General features: G+C 48.6%; 1 protein-coding gene across 2 annotated transcripts in view; it reads left to right on the plus strand.

Moving 5' to 3' along the window:
* The first annotated feature begins 15,344 nt into the window (after positions 1-15,344).
* Positions 15,345-24,548, plus strand: part of CENPO (centromere protein O) — a 111,921-nt gene continuing 102,717 nt past the window's right edge. Inside the window, exon 1 of one of the 2 annotated variants that reach the window (XM_085613082.1) lies at positions 15,345-15,481. The gene's annotated coding sequence lies outside the window, so the exon portion shown is untranslated. Of the gene's footprint in view, positions 15,482-15,502; positions 15,712-24,548 lie in introns of those variants that run through there. The other variant, XM_085613083.1, reaches the window with a different exon arrangement.

Raw genomic sequence — 24,548 nt, forward strand, 5'->3', positions numbered from 1 at the left:
AGTTACCTCATCCAGGGAAGCCGGGTGCATAAGTGTCAAATGGTGTCAGGTCGCGTTGTCGTTTTCAATGGGGGCTGGCAAAGGAGTGCTGCTGCCGGGAAGATGCGAAGTGTCCGAAGAGATCCAAGCCGGGATCGAAGTCGAGAAGAACCTGAAAGCAGAGGGGACAGAGTCTGGGTCACTTGCCAGTGACCAGGAGCACGATAGGTGAATGCCCACCGATGTCGGGTGATTTCAGGTGAAGAAGGTGAAGCTTGACTCTTCAGCCACGAGGACCAGGAGGCGTCGAGGACGACCAGGAGCTGGATTCAAGCTGTCCCACGAAGGATGTCGAGTGCTGCAGTGTCGGTGCCCGGATTGGACACAACAAGCCTTGGCAACAGCAACCCATGCAGAAAAGAGAAAGATGCTTCGGTGCAGACAAGCAAGGTCTGAGGGGCTCACCACTTGGTTAGGAGTCAGGGCACGTCTGGAGCAACCAGGGAAGCCCAAGGAAAATCAAAGTTGCCTTCACAGGGACCCACCAGTCGACGGACCAGGGATCGCGAAGGGACCTCGAGAGGAATCACAAAATGGCGGCCCACGGGTCACTCGGGGTGACTAGGCCGACAATCTTCTGTAGATTCTCTGCTCGAGGTGGGGTCTACAAGTAACCCCAAGCACGACTTCAGGAGACGTTGAGAAGTCAATGCACTTGCAAATGTGCACGGTGACCAGGAGTTCCGGTTCCACGTTACTCACTAGGGCTGCGAGTCTCAGCTTTGCTGGGGACTCGGGTCGGCCTCTGAGGAGTCTGGAAATCCTCTTCCTGTGTTGAAAAGTCCTCGGCTTCCGGCGGGAGCTTCGGAAATGCAGACCGGCAATTGCTTCGTTGGTGCCTGCCAAGCAGGGCAGTCACTGCTTGACCCCAAGGGAGATTTCTTCCGTCCTCTAGTCTTGAGTAGAGAGTCGAAGTTCCAGGATTCAGTTGCAGAGTTTCGTCCAGGGATATCTAAAGTCCTGTTGCCAGGGGTTCCTTACTTCAACCCAAGGAAGGGGTTGGACTAACTCAGGGGACCCACCTATGGGAGGGTTTGGAAAAAGGGGTGGCTACACCCATTTCCTTTGTCCAGTTTCGTGCCAGAGCAGGGGCTGGAAGCCCCTGAACCGGTTTGAGCTGGACTATGCACAGGGACACCAAACGTGCCCCCAGTGCAGGACTTCAAAGCACTCAGAGAGTGTTCCCACCCAGCCCAAATACACATAGGTCTGTCTGGGAGGTGGTTACACCTCCCTGTGATAGGAAACCTATTGTCCAGGCTTTCCCTGCCGGAGTTTCGGTCAGCAGCAGGAGGCCAGACCTGTGTCTGTGGCTGCAGCATCCATTTTGTGATGTCAGGGCTCTATTAAGTTGGTACCGGGTATACCAGTGCTGTCATTACTCTCCCTCTAGAAGGGTGGGATCATATTCTCACATCAGGAATTGATGTGGGGGTATGATTCCAAGGTGTTTGACACCAAACACGACATGTTTCTGTGCAGCCAGTCCAAAGTTAGTATTAGCCGTTTTAGTTATAATGCACTTAAGAGTATATGGTCAGGTTGCACCACTGACAACCCCGGAGGATAGATTCCGAAGGCTGCAGAGGGGCTCAGCTCATGCCTGTGCCCCCTTCTCTCATATAACCAAGCACCCTGTCTTCAGGAATGATAAGGCCTGCCATAGGGGTGACTGATAGGTTTCTATGTGCAGCGATAGGTGAGATATAGTGAACCTATATCTCTGTAAGGGGTGCAGTAGCAGACCTGTGGTGTCATTTGGAGGGCTTTCGAGAGGTGGCATAATACATGCTTCAGCCCTTGGTAGGCCTCTGGGGTACCTATGCCCTGGGTACATAGTATACCATATACTAGGACCTCACAAGGGTACCCCAGAATCCAATCTGGAGTGTAAACAAGGTACATGGAATCAATTTGGAGAGGAAGCAGCTAGGCTGGGGTCCTGAATAGCAGGGCCCCAGCCAGACTAAAGTCGAAAAACAGTGTTACAGCAGCAAAAAGTGGGGGTAATCATGTGAAGCAGATCCTACTCTCCGCCAGCATAGTTTGGAGATGGCCAAATTGGAAGGTCAGAAGGACCTAGAGAGTAAAAAGTTGGATATTGAGAATAACAGGTTGGCATTTGAACTTGAGAAAATGAAACTTGAGCATCAGAGAGTATTGAGGGAGTTGGAGATCAAGGCTAAGAGTTTGGAGATCTCCCCCTCTGGTGGCAGCATACCTTTAGTGCCTACCGAGAGTAGAGTTTACATACCCAAGGATGTCCTCAAGGATTTCCATAAGAGTGAGGATATTAGGCAATGGTTTGCCGCATATGAGATAGCCATGGTGTCCCACCGGGTCCCTGAGAAGGATTGGGGAGCGGGGTTGTGGGGACGCTTTGTGAGCGATGGGAGGGATACCCTGTTGGATCTGCCTGAAGTGAGCAGGATGGTGTATGCCCATATGAAAGAGGCCTTGATGACGCGATATGGTTTGACCCCAGAAATGTACAGGCAGAGATTTAGAACCTGTAAAAAGTTAGAGGGTACCACTTGGGTTGAATGTGTGTCTTTTTTTGGAGAGCAATGGATCGCTGGGTAAAGGGTAGCAAAGTGGAAACTTTTGAGCAATTGTATGATTTGTTTGCATGGGAGCATTTATCTAGTAACTGTTTTCCAGAGCTACACCAGCACCTTATTAATAGCAAGCTAACTCACCCTAGGAAGCTTGCTGAGGAGGCGGACCGCTGGGTGAGCACCCGGGTTCGCAAGGGTCCGGTGGGAGACTTGCCAAAGGTGGACAGGGTCCCCAGCAGAGAAGTGGGGGGGACAGGGGTAAACCGAGGGAGTTCCAGAGAGGGCCCCAAAGTAATTCCCAAGGGAATCAAGGAGTGGTATCCCAGCATCCCCCTGAGAAGATGCCAGTGCCCCCGACAGGTAGGCCTGTTCAGAGGGGGCCTCTTACTTGATTTAAGTGTGGTCAAGTGGGCCACTGGTATTACAATCCCCAGTGTCCCCAGAGGGACTCCAGTGCACCACCCTGTGCGCCCCCCGCCAGATTACTAGTGTAGCCCTGGGAGGGGAGGAGATGGGTGCCCAAGGTGGGTCGGATCCCGTAGAATTGACCCTTGTCGCGCTAGGAGACTTTGAGAAGGTCCCTAACCCTGCACTGCCTGCTAACACTAAGAAGTACAGGCAGTGGGTGACCATCAATGGCCATATGGTGGAGGCTCTGAGGGACACAGGACTGAGACTGCTGTAAGCTCCCGGTTGGTGTCCAAAGAGCAGGTTGTCCCCCATGCATTCTGCCCAGTAGTATCAGCAGACAACTCTGGGAGCCAGTGTGAGGTGGCTCAAGTTCCCTTTGAGGGGGTTGGGGGGTCTCAGGAACTCTTCAAGTAGCTGTGAGGCCAGCCATGCCGGTAGACTGTCTATTGGGCAACGATTTAGAGAACTCCCCGTGGGCTACAGTGGAGAGGAAATCTCACTTGGAAATGTTGGGTCTGCCTGAGTGGGCGTGCGCTACCACTCGGTCCATGGCAGCCAGTAAGGATGTTCAGAAGGACCTGGAGTCTGAAAGTATGGCCCAGGCCCCTGCCTTAAAGAGAAGGGGTAGAGGGCGTGGGAAACCAGCCCCTATAGTTCCCACGGTCCAGGAGGGAGCAGACCTTTAAGGGGATGCCCTGGAGCCTACAGGGGAACAAGTAGCCGAACTAGGGGACCTGCCTGAGCTGACCCAATGGCAGCAGGAAGGAGGGCCCACCAGGGAGGAATTTTGTGAACAGCAGAGAATGTGCCCTTCTCTTGAGGGGCTGCGGCGACAGGCTGCAGCCCAGGAAGCAGGTGATCAGTCAGGGTCACATCTGATCTATTGAGAGAATGCCCTTCTTTACAGCGAGCCTAAGGTTGCTGAGCCTGGGTCAGCCCGTGTGCTGGTGGTACCCCAGCGCTTCAGAGCCTTCCTACTGGGGTTGGCTCACGATGTGCCATTGGCCGGACATCTGGGGCAGACCAAGACCTTCGAGAGGCTGGTCACCCACTTTTATTGGCCCCAGATGTGCAGGAGCTCAGATGCTCACTGCAGGACATGTGAAACTTGCCAGGCAAGTGGGAAGAGTGGGGGGGAAGATTAAGGCCCCACTCCAGCCCTTTCCAGTTGTCAGTACCCCATTTGAGTGAGTGGGCATTGACATTGTGGGGCCTCTGGACCCTAAGACAGCCATGGGCAACAGGTTCATCCTGGTCTTGGTGGATCATGCCACCCGGTACCCTGAAGCCATCCCACTCAGGACAGTGACTGCCCCCGTGGTGGGATGTGCACTGATGGGGATTTTCTCCCGTGTGGGATTCCCCAGAGAGGTGGTGTCTGAGAGGGGTACTAACTTCATTTCCAAATATATGAAGTCTCCGTGGGAGGAGTGTGGGCTGACTTACAAGTTTACGACTTCTTACCACCCCCAAGGTAATGGACTGGTTGAGAGATTCAACGGACCCTTAAGGGCATGATTATGGGCCTAGAGGAGCCCATGAGGCGTAAGTGGGACATTCTCTTGCCATGCCTGCTGCTTGCTTACTGTGAGGTGCCACAGAAGTCCTTAGGGTTCAGTCCCTTTGAACTGCTCTATAGTCACCCGGTAAGAGGACCTCTGAGTCTGGTCAAGGAAGGCTGGGAGCAATCTCCCAGGAAACCTCCCCAGGATGTGTTTAGTTATATGTTGGCCTTCAGGAACCAGACTCGGCAATTCAGAAAACTTGCGGAGGCAAATCTGGAAGCCAGCCAGGAAGAGATGAAACGCTGGCACGATCAGAATGCCACTCTGATTGAGTTTCAGCCTGGTCAAAAGGTTTGGGTCCTGGCCCCAGTGGAGCCCTGTGCGCTCCAAGATAAGTGGACCGGCCTCTTTGAGGTGGTGGAGCACAAGAGTCCTATTACCTACATGGTGGACTTGCGGTCTCCCAGGAACCCCTTGTGGGTCCTCCATGTTAACTGCCTGAAGCCCCACTGTGAGAGGTCTAAAGTGGGCATGCTTCTGGCCACAGATGCTGGAATGGAAGAGGAGAGTGAGCCTCTTCCTGACTTCCTGCGTGCAGAGGAGCAAGATGGGTCAGTGGAGGGTGTGGTCCACTTCACCACACTGACACCTGAGCAGCAGAGCGATTGTCGCCAACTGTTGGGGCAATTCAGTGACCTGTTCTCCCTGGTGCCTAGGGTCACTGATTGGTGCGTCCATGGCATAGACACTGGGGATAGTCCTCCTGTGAAGCACAAGGCTTACCGAGTGACTGACCGGGTCAGGGCATGCATTAAGGAGGAGGTCTCCAAAATGTTTGATTTAGGGGTGATTGAGTCCTCTAGCAGCCCTTGGTCCTGCCCCGTGGTGCTGGTACCAAAAGCTACAGTGCCTGGTGCCACCCCTAAACTTTGATTCTGCGTGGACTAGCGAGGTTTCAATTCAGTCACGAAGACTGATGCGCACCCCATCCCCAGAGCTGATGAGCTCATAGATCGGCTAGGGGCTGCACGGTACCTCAGCACGTTTGATTTGACGCCTGGGTATTGGCAGATTGCCTTGACTGATGGGGCAAAGGAGAGGTCAGAATTCTCCAACCCAGATGGGCACTACCAGTTCCGGGTGATGCCCTTTGGGATGAAGAATGCCCCTGCCACCTTTCAGAGGTTGGTCAACAGGGTGTTGGTTGGTCTGGAAGATTTCAGAACCGCCTACCTGGATGACATTGCAGTGTTTAGTTCCTCATGGGAGGACCACCTGCGCCACCTCTGGGAAGTGTTGATGGCCTAGCGAAAGGCAGGCCTCACAATCAAGGCAAGTAAGTGCCAGATTGGGCAGGGTTCTGTGTTGTACTTGGGACACCATGTTGGGAGCAGCCAGGTGGCGCCCCTACAGCCCAAGAATGAAACCATCATGGCTTGGGAGCCCCCAAAGACCAAGACACAGGTGAGAGCATATTTAGGTCACACGGGTTATTACCGGAGGTTTGTCAAGGGGTATGGCAACATTGTTGCACCCTTGACTGGACTGACTTCTAAGAAGCTGCCAAAGATTGTGAACTGGACTGTCACCTGTCAGAAAGCATTTGACGCCCTGAAGACTGCCATGTGCACAGCACCGGTACTTCAGGCGCCCAACTTTGCAAAAGAATTTGTTGACCAGACAGACGCTTTCGAGCATGGTGTTGGGGCCGTTCTGTCACAGATCAATGAGGAGGGCCTAGACCAACCTGTAGCTTTCATTAGTAGGAGGTTACTTCCACGGGAATAGAGGTGGAGTGCAATTGAGCGTGAGGCATTTGCTGTGGTCTGGCCACTGAAGAAGCTGAGACCATACCTGTTTGGGACTCCTTCTGGGTTCAGACAGACCACAGTCCCCTCAGATGGTTGATGCAGATGAGGGGAAGAGAATCCAAAGTTGTCGAGTTAGTCCATTTCCCTACAGGGTATGGACTTTACGGTGGGACACCGTCCAGGTACAGAACAGGCCAATGCTGATGGTCTGTCCAGATTTTTCCGCCTTAGTGATGAGAACTCCCAAGTGGGTGGGTAGTTCTCCCCACATTTCAGCTGGAGGGGATGCGTGTTAGACCTGGCAATTGGCGTGGGTCTCCCTTCCATTTTTCGCTTTTGTCTCCTCTGTGTTTGCCGGTGTTGGATGCTCTGGGCGCTGTGCCACTGCCATTTAGTGCCACAGCGCGAATGCTCTCTAATGTAAATTGACTATATGAATTGGTATAATCCGAATTGACCCAAGGGACATGATAGGAAAGTCGAATTTAGTATGCCTGAGCTCCAAATATTAAAGTGCATCTTTTAGTGATGATTATTTCTATATTCCGAGTTTAAAGCTACCACTTTTGGGAAGTAGGTATTTTCTTGCCTAAGCCTTCCCATGTGCTTTGCTGTTATGTGTATTGGCTGTCTGGTTTTGGAGGGTCAGGGCAGGCTGAGACCGACCTGGATTAAATAGAGAGATCTGCAGTTGGAGTATGGGGAGGGGTGACCCTTTGATCTGAGCAGGGCTGTGCCTGGCAAGGTGAATGATGGCTCCACTTCCCACTGTGCGTCTGATGGCAGACACCCTCTCCCTGAAAGGCAGGATGTAGCCCTGTAAATAAAGTGCTTCAGGACGACTCCAAACTGGATCTGGTTGGGTTCAGTGATTTGTGACTTTGTGAGAACAAAGACTTTTGGGGTATAAAGATCTGTGCAAAAACCAATATATGGGGTGTTACTTCTGGATGTCAAGACGAACCTCTGTCCATGTAACGAGAGGGAAAGGACTTTGAAACTTTCATCAATCTTCCTGAAGCAACTACCCAAGGGCCTGATTTGAGCTTGCCTCCTGCTGAAGTCTCAGGGACATTAGACTTCACCCATCAGCCGTCCGGATTCCTATTTGAGAGGGATTCTACTCGCATGCGAGGCCTCATTTGAGAATTCCAGAGCCTCTGGTTCTACTGTGGGGAACGCGGGCTGAAAGTCATCGCATCGCTATTGTGGGCCGCCGCAGCTGAGGACCTGTTGCCGCTGAGAGCCCGCCTTGGCCATCCTACAAGAATTATCGCTATTGTGGGCTGCTGCAGCTGAGGAGCTGTGCCGCTGAGTGCCCGCATTTGCTGTCCTACGAGAATCATCGCTATCGCTATTGTGGGCCACTGCAGCTGAGGAGCTGTTGCCGCTGAGTGCCCGCATTTGTCGTCCTACGAGAATCATCGCTATTGTGGGCTGCTGCAGCTGAGGAGCTGTGCCGCTGAGTGCCCGCATTTGCTGTCCTACGAGAATCATCGCTATCGCTATTGTGGGCCGCTGCAGCTGAGGAGCTGTGCCGCTGAGTGCCCGCACTAGTCACCACTTCGAGGATCTTGCTATCACCTGTAGGTGCCCGCCTTTAAGCCCCGTCCCAGGATTATCGTATCGTGAGTGCACACCACAGACCGCTACAGCGGGGAGCTGTGGCCGCTGCGAGTCTGCCTGTCATCACCGCGGTTTCCTTGTGAGGCTGCATGCCGTGCCCCTTTAAATCTCAGGCACATTGTACATCACCGGGTCGCGTGGACCCCGGCCTCGAACTAAGTTCGTTCCACACGCTTTTCGAGTACCTCTATGTCTTTTGAAGTGAATCTGTAATTATGTGCATTGTGGTTTCTTGATCGCTCTTGAGCCTCGTGTTAAGCCTATATAAAGATACTTATTTTTCTATAGCTACTTGTGTGGTGTCCCTTTGTAGTGTCTTCAATGCGTTATTGTGTATAGTCGTAAATGCTTCACACACTGCCTCCGAGATAGGCCTGTCTGCTCGTGCTACGTTACCACAGGGTTGAGTAGGGGTTATCAAAGGTTGTAGCCCCTTACTCTGACTTAGGAAGAAGGATCCCTATTTGGACATCGGCGCCAGCTGCTGCCAACTAGAGATCCCCATTTCTAACAACCTCACATATGTTTAGCAGATCTATTATGAGTACATTTGAGTACATTACAATATTTAACAGATCTTTAGCGTTGGTGGTGCCAAAAAATGTATGCAATCCCAAAGCAAAATCTGAGCCTCAACTTAAACATTTATTTTTTTAAACCCTGCCACAAAGAAATTGGCAACATGGAGAAATGTGGCAGTAGATCTGTTGTGCTTAATTGGTTGCAAATTCTGTATTTTAAAATATTTTATGGTGTTACGGCACCTGCTGCAGAGATCTTTGTGTGGCGGCTAAATCTCAGGGAATAATAAGAATGGTAAGATAACTCTGGAGGATAACGTATTTGCTGGAGAAATCTGAGTTTTGTTTAGTCCCAGTTTTGAATCAAAGTACATAGATGTTAATATGTTTCCTACAAAACACATTATGTAACACGGAGATGACAGATTTTTATTTTATGGAAATGGGTTGATGCATTTAACAGAGATCATTATGTTACTTGTAGTTTATAAATTGTAATCCTTCAACTATACCACAGTGAGCTATGCAGGTCATGTGGCACCTAGATGTTGTAATCCGCACCTTTTTTTGCAACACATCCTGTACATTGATTTACACACATATGATTGATTGTCAATGTATAATGTGTATGTGTGATGTAAAGCACTCTGACATCTTGCATTGGGACAAGTAGTGTTAAAGCGCTATGAAAGAAATACAATACTGGTATTTAAATTGTTATTAGTGTAAAAACTGGGACAGACTAACACAATTAACATTCTTACAGTGCATGCATATCTCTTATATACTTGGACTGAAGAAGCTCAAAAGCATGCTTCTCTTAGGTACCTGTGAGCCTTTGTTTCCCCTTCATTGCAGCTACATGTGAGGCTTCCTATAGCTCATAGTCAGGATACTCCAACAAAAGGAGGCTTAATGGCTCCTTAACTTTGGCTTTTGTTATTGACCAGCTGGAATCTGATAAGCCCCTGCACATTGGTAGTCGGAACAAACGCAGACAACTTGCAGGCACTGCTGATATTGTCCTGGTGTCTGATAATTACACCAGGACAAGTTCAGCATATTTCTGCGGGGCCCAACCTCTTGGCAGGGTAGACAACGCCCATCCTGTGAAAATAGTGGGTAGACACCATCTACCCGTGTGTACCCTCGACTTCTATCCTGAATGGAAGGCGAACAGGAATGATATTGCCTAGATAAGCACAATAAACAAATTAGCTACACTCTCACATCTCAGTAGACCTTCAACTGTGAACTTGCCCTTATTTCATTTTGCGTAAAATTCTGAAACCTCAATATAATTAACAAGAACACCACGGCAAACGCGTTTCTGTAAGCTCTATGCATGAACTACTTAACATTCAGTACCTCCTTACGCATGACTACATTTCTAATGTCTGGAAACCCATAGCGTGTAATCCCTTCGCATGCTGCATTAGCTCCTAGTTAAGGGTAGGAAGTGCTATATATATATATTTTTTTTTCTTTTATATAGCGCAAACTAGACCCGAGAAATCGGGTATCAGAGCGCTTTACATGAGCACCAGTTTTCGTTACAGAAGAACAAATTCATTTTTTAGGTCTTGTTGAGTCAGTGCGCATGCGCTGCTCGGAGAGACTTTAGTAGGTGAGTTTTCAAAGTGCTGCTGGCTGGCGACAAGCTTGCGTTCACGCGCGAACCTTCAGCACCATCTGACTTTCCTCTTGCTTGCTCCCTGCTCCGCCCCTCCCCCCGCCTTCGCGCTTACAAGCGTCCAGTTGGTAAGCTTACGATCGTGCACCATGATCTATAAAATTCTCTCTGCTGCACATAGAACATTTTAGTTAACAGCTATGTCTACTCCCCATAATCTAGTCCTGCAATAAAGGTTACATTTGAATGAAATTAAAGTTCCACTGGACCGGTAATAACACGTCACTATTGGAGGGGATGCATGTTTTCTTCTGCCCTGGATGAGGTTAATCCATTTAGTGAGTCCATGCATATGTAGTAGCTATCTGTGTCAAATATGAAGATCCCGAATTTTAAAATCCTGATGATTTTCCTTTCACTCTTCCCTCTTTGTTGAAATGAGTACCACTGAGTTGCTTGATAGTAAGTCATTTATTCATATATGTTTGTGTTTTGTATAGGACTACCAGCGTTTGCATCTGTGGTAATGGGTAATGGTTTAAGAATGCTGGCCTAAATATTTTGCGTGTGCCTAATTTCCCTGTTTGGTTAGCTGACGCAACCTTATCTTTAACAAACAACTTTTTTTAGGTTGGTTATATGTTCTACACTGCTCTTTTTTTACCTGTTTTTGTGTGGAGTGTTCCAGGTCCGCAGTATCCGGGGCTATAATTTACTGAAGTTGTTTACTTTCCACGTATGCAGCGGCCTTCGACAAACTGAAGTCGCATTTAGCTGTTTACTTTGGAAGATACGGAGAGGCCTCACCGGGTAGTAATTTTCCTAACCCTTGTGTTGAGTCAGTGTATTTAACATGAAAATCAAAAAAGGTGACAAATGGAATGCGGAAATTAATGTCAGCCACTGATAATAACTCGGAAACACATTCCAGTACATCACGTTTTTGCCTACTGTTCCACTCTAGACATTAGATTAGCCATATGCAAATCCAACTTGGTACTGTTTCAGTAGGAACAGACTGCACCACAAGCAACCCCAGACTGGTTTTAACCTATTTTGGCCTGATCAGTGAGGTGCAGCTTCAGTCCAATGGTACAGTGAGCACGAGATACTGTTTAGGCATACCTGCCCTGCTTAGGGTGTCACATTTTAAACAAGCATTGGCATAGCCAATAGGTCTCGCCTTTGGGACCTTATAAGTGTTTAGCTATCCAGCACAATATCCTTGGTGCAACAACATCAAGTATTGCATGGCAAGTGGGCGGGATCGGCAGGGCACGGCGTGCCCCTACTTCGTCAATTCCAAGGATTCCGTTCCCCTACTTTTTTATTTTGAACATGTGTCCCAGGACGCAAGAAATCATCATTGCCTATAAATAAAGCTCGGCGTTCCTGGCGTTCGTTGGAGGACGGGCGACAGAGAAGTAACAGGACTCTTGTCTTTTCCTTCTTGCCCAGAGAAGAAAAATACAGTGTCCACTTCTGCTCTGTCGCTTCAGCTGCCCACCCCAACCCCCCACTCTTTCCTTCTTCCCTCTCTTTCTGTCTAGCAGTTCTTCTCTTACTGAAAACTGTGACTTCAAGACGAGATTCTCACTCTGTTTCCTCTCCTCTCTTTTATTTGCTCTCCTGTGAAATGGATCCAAAAAAGAAAAACATTTTTGCTGGAAATGTCGTATTTTAATTCCAAAGAGCAGCATCTAGAATAAAAGGTTCAAAATATGAAAAATAACTAAATAAAGTAAGACCGGGTGGTAGCAAACTGGCCAGATTGATTTTATTCACACCCAAACACATTAGCGCCACTTTTAAAGAGTTTGCCAATGAACCGCTATTTTTGTTTTCTTGTCTTTGTTTTCCCTGGGCTTGCAACTAGTGCACCAATCCTGGAGGTACTGCAAAGTGTGGATTGGAAAACAAAATGTGTACTGCGGCTCTGCGTCCAGGGATGTGGTCTTTTTACCATACTGTTTACGTTTTGTAAGGATATAAGCAATGGACATTGAAATGGGTCCATTCAGGGCCCTGTAGTCATGTCCTTAACTTTTCAGGCAAAAGCACTCACTGATTTCTGAATAGTGAGTGTAAAAGCGTTAAGGTAACCATGTTGTTCCTGCTTACATTTCACATGGTTTGTTAAATGTTGCATGCCCTATGAGTGTTTGCTTTTTCCAGGATGTTGTTACTGTTTTTTTGTAGGCCGCATATTGCTCTTGTCTAGTGCGTCATTTAAATTGAGCCCCATCCAGGTGTTTATAGCCGGCAGCAATTGGGTTGTAGTTGAAGGCAGTGTGAGTTTTTCTCAGTGGAGGAGAGGATGTGGCACTTTGGCCAGAGCTGTTGAATTTGCAACTGGGGAAACAGGTTCAGCCTTAATAACTAGTCCACCAGACCACTCATGAGAGAGCACAATCCCATGGTAGACCTTAGAAGGCTTGGCAAGAGCTTAGAAGCCCTGGTGTCTTGGCACCAGCAGGTGGACCCTAGCAGTGGCCAGTGTGGGTTAACCTTCAAGGTTTGTCCACTCAATCCATACTGAAATTCACCTCCAGTCTTGCGGGCAGGCCTATGAAGCAGCACAGCCTAGAACAACAGTGACTCTGTCACTGTGGTCAAAGGACTCTTGAGAGGGGCCAGCTCTAGGGAAGTGCAACTGGTGTGACCGCACCGGGTGCTGACTTTGGGTGGAGGCATTATGTTTGCAAGTATATTAAGGTTTTAAAAGCGCTTGCTGCCTCCTTCCTGGCCTCCAGCAATTTTCAGCAACAATAAAAATGTCATGATGACTCAGGTGTTTAATGTTCTTCCTAGAGAGAAATCATGTTGTCTAGTGGACGTTTGGATTCATGGAAAGGTAGCTCAGATGGTTAATGTGCCTGCTGCAAAGAACATGTACCATGCAGTTCACAAAGTGCACATAATGTAAATAGGTCAGTGGGCTACTGCTTTTGTCAGAGAGATTCTTTTGTTACTTGCAGTTTATAAAAATCCTAACATAGAACAGTGAGCTATTAACTTTCATCTAACAGCTGCATACAAACTGCAAGGTATAAATTAGAGCGTTATGTTTTTTTTCCCCCAGACTTTGATTATCCTAATGTTACAAAAAGTGTTCTTTTGGACAGAAATCAATTCTGATTATTAAAGAGAACCCCCAACCATGGTATTACGTTTTAAATTAGTTAGTGTTTCTCCAGACCAATCACTATTAAACTATACAGCCTACTAGCATGGTTGTCATGTGACTCCTACACCTTGTAGTCCTTAGTCTTATGTAACATTTTCTATACAGTGATTTACACTCATATTGAATGTCTCTGAGTAATGTGTGTGATGTAAAGTGCTCTGACACCCTACACTGGTATGATTGGTGCTGTAAATCAAATTAAAAGCATCTGAGAGTGTGGTTATGGAGACTTGAGGGGCACTGTTAAAGGGTGGTTGTGAGGGAATCCATGGCAGAGGTGGTCATTGGGGGGCAATAATAAACATTAATGCACAGGGCATCACCAGTGCTAAGGCCGGCACTGCCCTTGAGGCCAGTCTGCCTCACCCATAGGTACCTTCATTGGCCTTGTTTCAGAAGTAGTAGCTGCAACTTACCAGGGATTGGCAATGTAGAATTTGCACACACACCAAACTAAGTTCACAAACTTCACAATCTTTCTGCTTCATTCACAAGCATTTTACCATGTGTTGCTTGCTGTGGGGCCACTGGAATTAATTATGCAGCAAAGGAGGAGAAAATTATGCCGCAGTGTTGACTAAATTATGCATTAAAAAATGTTTGCAGTACGTCTATCATTTATGCCAATGTGATATGTTTGTGTCTTGGTCTTGCATTTTAAGATGTATTCCTAAATGGTGCTGTGTTCTTTGTTGCAACCGAAAATCAATAAAAATTGGTTATTAAAAAAAAAAAACGGCTGCAGCGTAATGCAGTATATTTTCTGATATTTTATTATTTTGACATGTGTACACATGCTGAGAGTCTCTGGAACGATTTTGCCTTATTAGTACCAATGTAACATACAAATGCAACAGTGAGAAAGGTGACCAGTCAACCGTTGCAATAAGCCATCCACGCCGCAGCAAAACAAGTCACATTTTTTATTAACTTTTGATACGTTTGAGCTATAAACAATTTATTAGTTTAAATGGTCAGATCATGCAGCAGATCTTGCATTATGAGGCAAATATGGCAGAGCCATAATTATATAGAAAACATTTGCAAACTAGGATATGTTGCCATTCATGTTTGAACTGCTGTTGTGGAAAAAGGGAGAGGTGCTGATGACAAACTCCATGGCTTGGCGACAAATGGCTTGTGCTTCCACATTTCATCGTATTTGGGCCATTCTGTGATTAGAAGCATATCCCACTTTGTGAATGTGTTTTAATGTCAATAACTCATTATAACCTTAAATAATCATGTGTATCCAGTGGTCGATTAAACTGGGCAGTGAAATGCCAAACAAATACAAAAAATTGGGATGTTTGCGCATTCTGGCCACACGTGTGGCTCCGCCCACTGATCCAATCCTTGGGTTATTCCTGCCCTCTGATTCTCCGCCCACAGTTCCCCTACTTTTTCTCGACCACTGTAGCATGGCTAAACACTTATAAGGTCCCAAAGGCGAGACCTATTGGCTATGCCAATGCTTGTTTTTGTTAGGCACGGGGAGATTAACTGATTTGCCCAGAATCACAGGATGTTTTAGCGTCGTTGCCGAGACTTGAACCCGGTTCCCCAGCTTCGAGGTGGACCGCTCTAGCCTTAAGCCTACATCCTCTCCCGATATACCCATAACAATCCACTTTCTATAAGTACATTTTAACGTAGTCACTGTGTTATGCCATTCATTGTACATTTTACTGACGTGACTTATTGTGAAGCTGTCAGACTCTAAGAAACTGACCATGAACATGCTCGTTTCTCAAATGCTGTTCTGCCTCTGACAGCTGTTCTGGCCCCCTTTAACGCAGGCAAATGCTGCTCTGGCGGTGCTTGGAGAGAGGTACATACCTTGAAAACGTCGCCCATGCAGCTGAACCAACAGTTCTAGGTCCGCAGCTATACTCCTAGACAGCGGAGGACAGCGTGGAGTGCCGGGCTGCTGGCCAGCATGCCTCCGGGCAACAACTTCCGGTGCCACAGTCACTATACAAACTTACAGTACCGGTCCACATGCGGCTGGGGCATCATTTCCGGATCGACAGCTTGCTGGTAAACTCAGGCACACAATCTGAAGTGCCGGCCAACGTGCAGCTGGGCCGTAACTTTAGATAGGAACCTCTCCACAATACAAACAGACGATACCAGTCCACGGTCGGATAGGGCATCACGTCCGGCCTGCTGTGCAGTTCTTCCGGAACGGTAGGGGACTCTGTTTTTCTGGACAGTAGAGAGGGCGGTTTCTTTGAGTGGGTTTCGTCTGTTGAGATCTGATCATGCTAAAGCGTTACATCATTCATGGGCTGTGGAGTTATACAATCGCGTTCAGCATCTTGGCCTGTTAGTTATCAGAGATGAACCATCCTAATGAATTTTGTCTCTGACATAGAAACCGTTTAGGTGTATAACAAGGCGGTAAAAGAGAAGAAAAGGTAATCCGGTGTTAAAATTCGTTGACAGAGGGTGGGAGGTAAGGCGCTAATCGCCAGACGCTTGATTACGGATTTATTTTTATATATTTATTTTATGCGTTTTTATATAGCGCGGACTTTACCCGAAGGTATCAGAGCGCTTCACAATAGGAGCAGTAACGTTACATGAGGAGAAAATTACAAGTGGGCATGTTACAAAGGCAATCGTTATGTTACATGAGGCAAAAGTGACAAGTGTGCAAGTAACAAAAGCAAACAAGATACAAGAAGAGGTAGCAAACGATAGGTTACAAGAGGAAAAAGTGACAAGTGTGCATGTTCCACAAGCATACAAGATACAAGTAGAGGTATAATACTGCAATAAGTGGCAGTCACTCGAAACACAAGAACACACTAGGAAGGCACTTCTATAGGCATGGAGTACAGAATTTCCTATAGTGAAAGAACTTCCTTGAGGGAATAGAGAGGGCGTGAATTAGATTTGGAAGTGTCTTTGAAGGAGGAGAAATTTGAGGTCAGTTTTGAAGGACCGGGAAGAGGTGGTGGCCAGGAGTGTAAAGTTGTTATGTGCACTGTGTGGTTGCAGGTTACCCCCAAGGACGTGCAGGAGACTTGCCAGATGTGTTTATATGCCTTTATTAAACAATTAGGCTTCTATCACCGAGAGAGCGCCGGGCAACACGCTCCGAACGCTTCACTCGCGCCGCGCTAACTCGCGCATGCGCAGTAGCGTCCAATATGGCCGCTACTCGCATTCCTGCCCTGACGTAGTGCGCGTCAACTAGACCGCGACACTACATATCTCCCCCTTTTATACCATCCAACACAATGTACCCCGACCGGGTGGTCAGTCCATTTCGTAGTCTCTAAACTTGGATGGTCTCACCACTGCTCGCCCAACCCGGGTGTGTCTTACCGGGGTGGTGTGTCCTTCTTGGCCTCCTTCTGCGACAGGGCCTCCTCTCCTTCCTTCCAGAGTGCCCTGGCCCTCTCTCTCTCCATTCTCACCGTCTTCCCGGGTCCTTTCCTCCGTGGCCCATCCTTCCGGTATGTCTCTCTCTCCGTTCTGTTCTTCACCCATGTTCTCTCCACACTCTCCTTTAGAGGCTCCTGCTTCCCTTGTCGCCCCTTCTGTTGGTGTTTCCCCTTCCGTGTCCTCCCGGGGCCATTGTAAGATTTTGTTGCACTTGGCCATGCGATCGTGGGACCACACGTTTCCATCACTGAGCAACGCTGCTCGGTCGTACACTTCTTCCACTCTTAGGGGTGGGGAGTACTTGCTTTTTTCTCCCTTTCGCTTTAGAACTGCCAGCTTCACTCTGACCCACTCCCCTTTTTCCAATACTGTCTCCTTCACCTTCCTGTTCGGTTGTAGTGTTCCGTGTAAATGCGTTGTGCTTTCTCCAGGTTGTGTTGTACCACCGCTGGAGACCACTTGCTGGTGATTGTCTTCTCTTGCCAAGCAACATTGTCTCTGGTGAAGGGTTGCCTTCCTCGTAGGATTTGGAAGGGGCTGTACCCCGTACCGGTGGGGGTGATGCGATATGCCCAGATTGTACTTTGTACTTCTTTTTCCCAGTCTTTGCCCCTCGTGATGGCAGCCTGTATGGAGCCCATGAGCACCCTATTGAACCTTTCTACTTGTCCGTTACTGGCCGGATGATATATCGACGTGTGTCTGAGTAGAATGCCGTTCCTTTCTGCGAATTTGGCCCATTTGTCCGAGGTGAATTGGGGACCATTGTCACTGATTATGGTTCTGGGAATGCCTTCCCTGAGGAATACTGCCTTGAGGAAGCGCAGTATTGCGTCAGTGTCCATGACCTCTTGGATGTGTACCTCTGGCCACTTTGAGTACTTGTCTACTAACACGCATAGGCATTTGGGTATCCCCTGATCATCCAGTATAGGCCCTAAGATGTCCACTGCCACCTCTTCCCATGGGTTACTGGGATTCGTGAACTTCCCTAGAGCCGGCCTCATTGGTTTTAGTATCTTGTCCGCTCCTTGGCACTGCACACAGTCTCTTACGTGCCTCTCTACTTGCATATCCATTCCCGGCCACCAATACGTTTGTTTGGTCCTGGCTTTCGTCTTCACGATTCCCAGGTGTCCTTCGTGTATTATGGATAGCAGATCCGGTATTATGTTCTCCGGTGGTACCACTCTGTTTCCTCTGTATACGAACACCCCGTCGTTCCCCACCGACAGCTCCTCTCTAACCTCGTAGAACTGCCGGACCTTGGGCCTCTGTCGTCTCCTCTCCGGCCACCCTTGTACGATGTACTTCTTGATGTCATCCAGATCTCCATCTGCTGCATACGCGTCTTTCCACTCCTGTCTACTAATGTCTTTTTCTGGGTCGTCCGTCAGGGCTACCATCTCGTCTTCTTCCTCAGCGCCATTGGTGGCGCTTTCCATTGCTGACGCCCTGCAGAGGTAATCTGCTATCTTGTTTCTCGAGCCCGGTATGTACTCTAGGTCGCACCGATACTCCAGGAGTTTCAGCGTCATTTTCGCAATCTGGGGTGTGGCGCTAGCATGGCCGCAGGATGTCAAAACCTTCACTAGAGGTTTGTGGTCCGTTTTCACTTGACATCGTGTGGCGGTACTTTCCCATGGCCCATACCACGGCCAGCATCTCTTTTTCGATCACACTGAACTTTTGTTCAGGTGACGTCAATGTCCTGGACGCGAAGCTGATCGTCTCCGTCCCGCCTTCTGGTCTTTCTTGCATGAGCACCGCTCCTAACCCTTTTTCACTTAAGTCCGTCATCAATATGGATCTCCCCAGTGGATCGTACCCATGCAGCGGGATCGGCTGGCTGATTTCACATTTCACCGTGTCGAACTCTTCCTGCGCCTCTTCCGTCCATGTAAACGCAGTCTTGTCCCTCGTGAGTTGTGTGTGTGTTTTCGTGGCGAAATGGTGGACAAACTTGCTGTAGTATTCCGCCATCCCTAGAAATTACCTTACTTCTTCCTTGGATGTGGGCGGGGGTGCATCGCAGATGGCCTTCACGTTCCCTTTCTTCGGTGTTATCCCGTGTTCTCCTATCTCGTGCCCCAGGTATGTGACTGATGTCATTCCGAAATGACACTTCTCCCACTCAGCCGTCAGGCCGTTTTCCTCCAAGATCTTCAATACCGCTTCCAGCTTCTTGTTGTGGTCTTCTAGCTCCTTCCCCATTACTAGGATATCATCCTGGAAGTATTGCACTCCCTCTATACCCTTGAATAGGCGGGCCATCAGCTTTTGGAACACTGCTGCTGCAGATGCTAGTCCAAAGGGCATGCGGCAGAACTGATAGCATCCAAACGGCGTTATGAATGACGTCAGTTTCTTGCTCGTGGGATGCAGCACTACCTGGTGGTATGCCGATTGTAGGTCGATGGTGGAGAACCATTTCACGCCTTTCGTGCGGGCCAACATTTCCTCTATGCGTGGTAATGGGAATTTTTCTACCACGATGCACTTGTTTAATTCTCGGAGATCCACACATAGGCGCACCTTGCCTGACGGTTTCATGGCCACTACCAGTGGCGCCAACCACTCCGCGCTGTCGATCGGTTCGATGATTCCCCCGTCCTCCAGTCGGTGTAGTTCCTGTTGCACTGCCTCTCTCACTGCGATCGGTATGTTCCTTACTCTGTGCGCAACAGGGCTGACGTTTTCCTTGAGGACGATCTTGTGGGTAAACTTCTCAAGTTTACCGATTTTGCCGTCAAATACTTTCGGGTGTCCGCACCGCCATTTCGCTGCCGTCGACTCTTCTCCGTCCAAAGTCACCAACACTTGGGTGTCTCCTCCTGGATTCAGCTGTACGCCCAACTCTCCTCGGTCCATCCACCCAAGGACTGATGGTCCCTTCTCCGCGACGTACAGTTTGCAGTGGGCGCTACGTTCTTTGAACTGGAACAGTAGCCTCCTGAATCCTACCATCGGAATGGGTTCCCCCGTGTAGGTGACCGGTCGTATGTCGGGTGGTTCTAGATGTGTGCCAAGTGTGGGTTTGAACCTCTCGTTCCACACCGATCTTTGGACGATCGTGTAAGGAGACCCCGAATCCGCCACTATGGTGATTCCTACTCCACCAATGAGCATGTCGCACTGGGGCTTGCGCGCTCTCCTCCCATCGATGCCCAGTACCTGGTCTTCCACACACAGGACTTCGTCGTCTTCCTCCTGGCCGTCTTCTTCTTCTCCTATGTCTTGCGCCACGAATTTCACCGCGTGTTGTTTCCCTTTCCTTCGACACACTTTCTCATAGTGGCCGACCAGGCCGCAGAAAGCACACTTGGCTCTGAAGGCGGGGCACCATTTGTCGTGCGCCGCGTGGTTCGAGCGCCCACATCTGTAGCACCTCGCCGGCTCTCCCTTTTCTTGCTTCCACGGTTGTCCCGGTTTTCCTTTCCCCTTGTATGTTCCTCTGTATTCTCCAGGCGCAGTTTTTCCTCGTCCATACTGGTCCGCGTCGTCCACCTTATTTACCGTGAGTCTCGGGGCTTGGTCTCTCTTTGCTGCCTCTGCGCAGCGCTTGGTCAGTTCTGCCCTTTTCACTATGGCAATCACGTCTTTCAGCGTCGCATCTCCACTCGCCCACAGTTTATCTTGCACCGTCTTGCTTGTCGTATGCATTACGATTTGGTCCTTAATGAATTCTTCCTGTAACGCCCCATATTTACATGTTATCGCAAGTTTCCTCAGCGCCGCCACGTAGTCGTCTATAGTTTCCCCCGCTTCTCGCTTCCTCTGCTGGAATTTGTAGCGGTCGAATGAGGTGCACACTGCGGGACGATAGTGGTTGTCCAAATCTTCAATGGCGTGTTTGAACACGTCGGTGTCCGCTGCCTGTCTGGTGACCAGTGTTAGGTTTTGGAATACCCGTATGCCTTCTGGTCCCAGATTGTGCAAGAGTATCCTCTTCCTCCTGGCACTGGAGAACGCCTCCTCGTTCTCGTCTTCCAGCGCTTCTAGTTAATTTTTGAAGTACTCCCTCCAGTCTTCCCATTTCTTTTGGGGTTCTCCTGGCCGTGGAAGGAACGGGACCGGCGTCGTTAATGCTGATGCCTGCGCGCTCATCTTGGGCTCCGCCTGTTTCCTCTGGCTACCTGGCGCTTCTGTCCTCTTCCCCCCTTCTTCGGGTTACCAGGATCTCGTCGGAGCTGCCTGCGCCGTCTCCACCCGATTCCGCCAGGGTCTCTGCTGCCTCCCTACGGTTCGCCTTTGACGTTCCTCCACCTCGTGGCCGGCACACTTACTGCTCACGTGCCTCCCTCTGGTGTCCGTCTGCCACTGCCGCGCTCTCCCGGTGCGCTGGCGTCCGTCCTTGACCTCCCCGGTCTGCTTACCACGTGGGATGTCGTCCCCCTGTGTAGGTCTTCCTCCTATGTGCAGGTTGGGGGCACCTTCCTCCTGGGTAACACAGGGTCCTCTCTATCCGAGCCTCGTCGCCACTGTAAAGTTATGTGCACTGTGTGGTTGCAGGTTACCCCCAAGGACGTGCAGGAGACTTGCCAGATGTGTTTATATGCCTTTATTAAACAATTAGGCTTCTATCACCGAGAGAGCGCCGGGCAACACGCTCCGAACGCTTCACTCGCGCCGCGCTAACTCGCGCATGCGCAGTAGCGTCCAATATGGCCGCTACTCGCATTCCTGCCCTGACGTAGTGCGCGTCAACTAGACCGCGACACTACAAGGAGCTGAGGCGGAAGTGAGTTCCAGATTCTCACCGCGTTGCCTGAAAAGGATTAGAAGACAAGACTCCCCTGACTCGAGTATCCGCAGCGCGTCATCAATCACTTGCAGCAGGGCTGTTTCAGGGCTGCAGTTTTGAATGAAGCCAGACTCTGGAAATTGTCAAGAAGATCATTGTCCTTGAGAGTTGTTTCGCTACACGTCTTTATGTGATTTTCGCAAGAAAAGGTTGGTTAGTGATAGGGCGGAAGTTGTTGAGGTTGTTCGCATCAGCGGTGGATTTTTTAAGAAGAGGGGTAACCTGCCCAGTTTTGAAGGAAACGGGAAGGGAGCCTTGACAGAGGGAGAGGTTAACCAGAGTGGTCCAATAGGAGAGAGAGTGGGTGTAGAAGTCCATGGCAATGGCACTAGGGATGAGGTCAAGAGAATGGTTGGAGGGCTTTGTTTCGAGGATGCATTTGAGGAGGGCATCTTCAGAGATGGAGTCAAAGTTTTGCCAAATGGCTAAGGGTTTGCGCTCCTCTGGAGGGGTAGGATGAATGACCTGATCCACAAGTGATTTCACTTTTTCGTCAAAGAATATAGCGAATTCCGCTGCCTTCTTTGTAGAATCCTCCTGTTAAGAGCGGTCATGGTTTCAGTTTGCTTTTGTTTCCCCATTTCTACAGTCCTATCTTACTGATGTGTGATTTTCCATGTATATTTAGTGATGCTTCACGACTAGATAAGCGCAATAATAAAGATGTAGTGTTAATATTCAGAGAAAACCACCTTCTTGCAACTTGAGTGTCTAAAATTGGCTTGAATCATCGGTCAACTTGAGAGTAATGCAATCATAACCTCCATATATTAGAAGGTTTGCCGCTTTCCCGTTCAGGGCAGAGGGCTGACACGCAGCTAGACTGGGAATATCGATTTTCTCACACTTAGCCCCTACTCTTTGGTTTTTGGGGTTTGCCTGCACAGCGCTTACGAAATCTATTGTATTTAATATATCTTAGAAGGGGCTCACATCCTGCCCTTTCTTTTTATTTATGCTTGACGCTTTACTTTTGTTTCTATTGGTTGTAGTGTTCTATTTCCTGTTGTTACTTGTGTGTTTCTCTTATGACATAACATGTGTATTTGTAAAGCTCACATTCACCCAGAAGGGTATCTTGGCGCTGAATAACAGATGTTGAATGTTACCCAACTCAGTGGTACTCATTTTATCAACCTCAGAAGGATGAAAGGCTGAAAGGGCCCACTAGGATTTGAACATGTGACAGTGAGGTGAAACACAGGCACCTTCAGTGAACGCGTTAGCCCCCTAAGCCACCAGACCTGGCTTATCCCATGGCCCAAGTACTCATTCTCACCTGCTTTTGTTGGTGGAACTTCTTTTATCAGGTTAAGGCTGCATAGCGGTTACTGTTTACCTTTAATTATCTTGATTTTAATATTATCCTGAGAGCAAGCATCTCTAGACAGTATTTACTGTTTACCTTTACTTTACTTTCTATAGTCTGTCCGAGGTCTTTGATTTAATATTTATTATTTTAAGCATGCTTGTTCAGGATGCTGAGATAATGCCAGGACTCAAACCCAGCTCCCAAGCTTCAAGGTCGACAGTTCTGGTTGTTGAGCAACATCCTCTGTCCTGCCCTTTGCGGCTATTTTCAGTACTCTTGTTGTTTGTTCTTGGGTTCAAGGGCTGCTTGCTGCAACTTCGGCTGTATTGGGGCTTGCGCGCATCCTGGAGATGCTCAGGTTTAACAGCGAGGCACTCTAAACCTCTTTAAGCGCAAGAATCTCAGGAAGGCAAAGTGCTCACACCCCAACTCACATGCATGAATTATCAGAAGTAGCACTGCCGCCATGCCAAAGTAGGCTGTATTGCATTGTAATTGGGTTCCCATAGCATTTACTACCCCATACGAGGTATTGAAGCACTTAAGTTATTGCACGTTTCCACTTTACTCAGGCTATAACTGCTTTTCTACAGGAAAACCATGCCAGCCACTCCCAGTTCTTTGGCTTTTGAAAGACTGTGCATTTGAGCTTTTCATGGTGTAATTGTTGGAGAGAAGAGGGATGCTTGGAGCCACGTGCATTTGTACAGTGCAGCGCTGTAATAGTAACAATAAATCCGTTCAATAGTGCTACAACCACATTTCTAACCGTTGTAAATGACACGTTACTCATATCCAATATATCTTAGAATTTACTGATCGAAAGGATGGAAAGCTTGGTCTATCCAGACGGTATTTCAATTTGTGATCAACACAGCACTGCACTTTGCAAGTGACAATCATTCAGCTCACGGAGGCACCTTTCTTTCTTGCAGTGGATGGAACACTCTCTCCCGGTTCATTCATCTAGGGTGCATCGCCCTAGGCTGCACAACTAAGCTATTGGATGCATATGATTTTATACATGTTTTGTCAAGGCGATGCCTTTCCAAGCCTCCATTTGTAGCGTGTAAAGATTAGGAACAAAACGATAATGAATGTAAACACTTGCTGAGGAGTGCAAGTGTAGATGGATGGAGACTGGCGTTCTCTCTACATGCTACTTTAGCGGGGAAGCGGCTGTCTTGTGATGCACTGAAGATGGGGCCTGGGCATGTTGCCTGCGGAGGACTTGCTTTCTTGTTATTATCTTGGCACAGCGCATCTTTCTGAGCATATGCAGTTTATATGTGAAGACGGGATATAAAATACTGAGTGCAGCACTCAACTGCACACCAGTGACCACATCTACTTTTACTGCCGCAGGAGGTGGTGCCTTATTTAATCTTTAACAGCTCTTGGACGCTTCTACATTGGTAGAAACCTGGAAATCTCCTCCCAGAATTCTGCTCTTGTCCAGCCTGTCCCAGGGATGCCTCATTCCCATGGCGCCTCACTATCACTCGCGTGATCCGTTTGTAATTAAGGATGGAGGAGCCGGTGAATGAACCTACCGTGAAGCACTGTGGCCACAAGCTGGCTCAAATCTCTTTAATTATGTTAGTCACACACGCATCCATGCACCTGTCCACTCACCTGACATGTACTCAAACGTTTCCTGAAACACATTTATTTGTAATCATTTGTCCATTCACTTTTCACTCACTCACCAATACACTGACTCACTTGTCACGCAGACATCTTGG

The sequence above is a fragment of the Triturus cristatus genome, chromosome 6 (genome assembly GCF_964204655.1).
Source record: "Triturus cristatus chromosome 6, aTriCri1.1, whole genome shotgun sequence".
Taxonomy (NCBI): domain Eukaryota; kingdom Metazoa; phylum Chordata; class Amphibia; order Caudata; family Salamandridae; genus Triturus; species Triturus cristatus.